This window comes from Prionailurus bengalensis, chromosome E1 (genome assembly GCF_016509475.1).
Source record: "Prionailurus bengalensis isolate Pbe53 chromosome E1, Fcat_Pben_1.1_paternal_pri, whole genome shotgun sequence".
In the NCBI taxonomy this organism is placed as follows: Eukaryota; Metazoa; Chordata; class Mammalia; order Carnivora; family Felidae; genus Prionailurus; species Prionailurus bengalensis.
In genome coordinates, this window is record NC_057347.1 from 34032959 (window position 1) to 34037514 (window position 4556).

The window sequence follows — 4556 nt, forward strand, 5'->3', positions numbered from 1 at the left end:
ATCATATATATATATATATATATATATATATATATATCCATCCAATGGAGAATTACTCAGCAACAAAAAGAATGAAATCTTGCCATTTGCAACTATGTGGATGGAACTAGAGGGTATTATGCTAAGCGAAATTAGTCAGTCAGAGAAAGACAAATATCATATGACCTCACTCATATGAGTGAACATAAGGGAAGGGAAGAAAAATAATATAAAAACAGGGAGGCGGACAAAACAGAAGAGACTCATAAATATGGAGAACAAACAGAAGGTTACTGGAGGGGGTGGGGGAGGGGGGATGGGCTAAATGGGTAGGAAGCATTAGGGAATCTACTCCTGAAATCATTGTTGCACTATATGCTAACTAACTTGGATGTAAATTTAAAAAATTAAATTAAATTTTAAAAAAAAGTAAAGTTGGAACAGCACGTGACTCTTGATCTTGGGGTCACAGAGTCGTGAGTTTGAGCCCCACATTGGGTGTAGAGATTACTTATAAATAAGTAAATAACATTTAAAAAATCAAAACAAACAAACAAACAAAAACTTATTAAAGCCCCCCTTCTTGGAAATTTGGATCTTCTGGCAACCAGGAAACTTGAACTTGGTCATATGTAGGACCTCAATCACATGCTCCTTGTTCTGCAACTTGGTTCAGATGGACATGATGACTTGGTCAATGTGGACCCTGGCCACTGTGCCCCAGGTCTTTCCAAAGGCACCGCACACACCTGTCTGGAGCCTAGATTGGAGAAGGCATGAGGCCAAACTTCAATGTCCACCAGAAAAAGCTGTCTCCAAGGTCCCTGAGGGCAGCCCGTACAATCAAGAGGCGCATACACTACCAAGGAGGCTGCTGTTTGCAGCCATTTTACTCTCTTTTAAAAAAGGTTTCCTTTATTCATTTTCACAAACACATCCACTACTCTGCACACAAGACTCTTCCCATAGAACAACCACTGTACAGAACCATTTGTGGAAATGTTTTATTCCCACTCCCCTGGAAGGCAGCACAGACTTAAGCCTCCCCCTTTGGGGATGTCATACTCTCACATGCAAACAATACCAATATTTTGTGGATCTGACTAGGTGCGTCTATAAGGCATGATTGTCCTTGCTCAATGACTACTATGTAGCAGGCACAGAAGTTGTTGCATGCACATATATCGTTAATGAGTTCTCACAATAGCACTGTAAGGTGGGTACTATTATCACATTTTTAAAAATTAAATTCAGGTTCTGAACGTATGAGCAAATTTGCTAAAGATCACACAGAAAACAATTAGTGAAGGGGACTTAAAGAGAAATTAAAAAACAATCCCACTTACAATTGCATCAAAAAGAATAAAATACACAAGAGTAAATTTAACCAAGGAGGTGAAAGACCTGTGTGCTGAAAACTACAAGGCAATGTGGAGAAGACACAAATAAAAAGAAATATATTCTGTTTTCTGGAATAGAAGAATTGATATTGTTCAGATGTCCATACTACCTAAAGCAATCTATGGATTCAAGGCAGTCTCTATCAAAATTCCAATGGCATTTTTCCTAGAAATAGTACAAATAGTCTTAAAATGTGTATGGAACCATGGGGCGCCTGAGTGGCTCAGTCAGTTAAGTGTCCGACTTCGGCTCAGGTCATGATCTCGCAGTCCGTGGGTTCGAGCCCTACATCAGGCTCTGTGCTGACAGCACAGAGCCTGGAGCCTGTTTCGGATTCTGTGTCTCCCTCTCTCTGACCATCCCCTGTTCATACTCTGTCTCTCCCTGTCTCAAAAATAAGTAAAACGTTAAAAAATTTAAAAAAAAAAATGTGTATGGAACCATAGAATATCCCAAATAGTCAAAGTAATCTTGAGAAAGAACAAAACTGGAGGCATCACGTTTCCTGAGTTCAAGCTACACTGCAGAGCTGCAGTAATCGAAACAGTATGGTATTAGCATAAAATTAGACACACAGATCAATAGAACAGGATTGAGAGCCCAGAAATAAACCCACACAAATATGGTCAATTAATCTATAACAAAGAATCCAAGAATAGACAATGGAGAATAAACAGTCCCTTCAATAAATGATACTAGGAAAACTGGACAGCCACATGCAAAACAATGAAACTGGACCACCGTCTCCTACCACATACAAAATTAATTCTAAAAGGGTTAAAGATTTGAATGTAAGATCTGAAACCATAACATTCCTAGAAGAAAACATAGGTGATAAACTTCTTGACATTGGTCTTGGCAATGATTTTCTGGACTTCACAAAAGCAAAGTCAACAAAAGGAAAATCAAAAAGTGGGACTACATCAAACTACAAAGCTTCTGCATAGCAAAGGAAATTATCAACAAAACGAAAAAGCAACGTATCAAATGGGAGGAAATATTTGCAAATCATATATCAGATAAGAGCTTAACATCCAAAATGTATAAAGAACTCTTACAGGGGCGCGTGGGTGGCTCAGTCGGTAAGCATCCGACTTCAGCTCAGATCATGATCTCATGGTTCGTGAGTTCGAGACCCTCCTCGGGCTCTGTGCTAACCGCTCAGAGCCTGGAGCCTGCTTCAGATTCTGTGTCTCCCTCTCTCTCTGCTCCTCCCCCACTCACTCTCTGTCTCTCTCTCAAAAATAAGTAAACATTTTAAAAAATTAAAAAAAGAACTCTTACAACGAGAGCAAAAAAAATTTTTTTATTAAAAAATAAGCAGAGAATCTGAATAGAGAGTTTTCCAAACAAGACATACAGATGGCCAACAGGTACATTAAAAGGGGCTCAACATTACTAATAATCAGGGGAATGCAAATCAAAACCACAATGAACTATCACCTTTACACCTGTCAAAATGGCTATTATCAAAAAGACAAGAAACAGCAAATGTTAGCTAGGATGCGAAGAAAAGGGAACCCTTTTGCACTGTTGCTGGGAATGTAAATTGGTGCAGCCACTGTGGAAAACAATACAGAGGTTCCTCAAAAATTAAAAACAAAACTACCACATGATCCAGCAATTCCACTTGTGGGTATTTATCCAAAGGAAATTAAAACTCCCAACTCAAAAAGATATACACACTCCTGTGTTCACTGCCGCATTATTTAGAATAGCTAAGACGTGGAAGCAACCTAAGTGTCCCCTGATGGACAAATGGGAAAATAAGTGTGGTCTATATACAACAGGATATTATTCAGCCATCAAAACAAAAGAAGAAGAAGAAGAAGGAAATCCTTCCACCTGCAACAACATGGATGGGCCTTGAGGGCATTATGCTAAGTGAATAAGTCAGACTGAGAAAGACAAAAACTCTATGATCTCACTTAGATATGGGACCTAAAAAAAAAAAAAAAAAGAAAAGAAAGAATAAAAGAGGCAGTGGCAGGATAAGGAATGCAAAGAGCTGTTAGTAAGCTGGTGGTTGTTGTCAATAAATCTTGGTCCCAAAAACGGGGCGCCTGGGTGGCGCAGTCGGTTAAGCGTCCGACTTCAGCCAGGTCACGATCTCGCGGTCCGTGAGTTCGAGCCCCGCGTCAGGCTCTGGGCTGATGGCTCGGAGCCTGGAGCCTGTTTCCCATTCTGTGTCTCCCTCTCTCTCTGCTCCTCCCCCGTTCATGCTCTGTCTCTCTCTGTCCCAAAAATAAATAAATGTTGAAAAAAAAAAAATCTTGGTCCCAAACTACTAAAAAGTTGCCAGAACTGTGTGAGAAGTTTTCTACTGCTCTCCTCTTGGGAAGGGGCTTGGCAGGAGAGGGAGTAGGGAGAAAGGAACTCAAGGTGAGATGAAAAGCTATTGCAATTATTCCCTACACTGGTGTTTACTGAGAGGCACCAAAGGGGAGAAAAAATATCTCTCCAGCCCAAGGCGAAGCTATCTCAACACAGCTATTCCTTATTGAGCATCTGCTATGTGCCTACTTATGGTATTACCTTTAATGGTCACAATATCTGTGAAAGTAAGGTGACATCTCTATTTTTAAATAAACTTTTAATTTTATAGTTGTTTTAGATATCTAGAAAAGTTGCAAAGATAGTGCAGAGATTTCCAGTGTATTCCTCCCACAGTTTTCCCCATTGTCAATCTCTTAACATCACCAGGGTACATTTGTCAAAACTAAGCAACTGACATTGTTAGGTTACTATTAACCAAATTCCAGACCATATTTGGATTTCACCAATTTCCCCATTAATGTCCATGTCTGAATCCATTCGGGCTGCTGCTATAATAAAAATACCATAGGGGTGCCCGCGTGGCTCAGTCAGTTGAGCATGCGACTCTTCTTTTTGACTCAGGTCATGGGATCAAGCCTTGTATCAGGCTCTGCACTGAACATGAAGCCTGCTTGGGATTCTCTCTCTCTCTCCCCCTCTTTCTTCTCTCTCACTCATGCTCTTTCTCTCTCTAAAAAAAGAAATAAATAAAAATAAAAATGCCATAGACTAGGTGGCTTAAACAGTAGAAACTTATTTCTCACAGTTCTGGAAGTTGGAAAGTTCTAGATTAAAGTGTAGGTAGATCCAGTGTCTGGTGAGAATCCACTCTGGTTCATAGAGAGTTGTCTTCTCACTAT

At 39.9% G+C, this 4556-nt stretch overlaps 1 pseudogene; it reads right to left on the reverse strand.

The window, feature by feature from the left end:
* Window positions 1-786: 786 nt before the first annotated feature.
* On the reverse strand, window positions 787-884 carry LOC122486215 (annotated as a pseudogene).
* Between the last annotated feature and the right edge of the window lie 3672 nt (window positions 885-4556).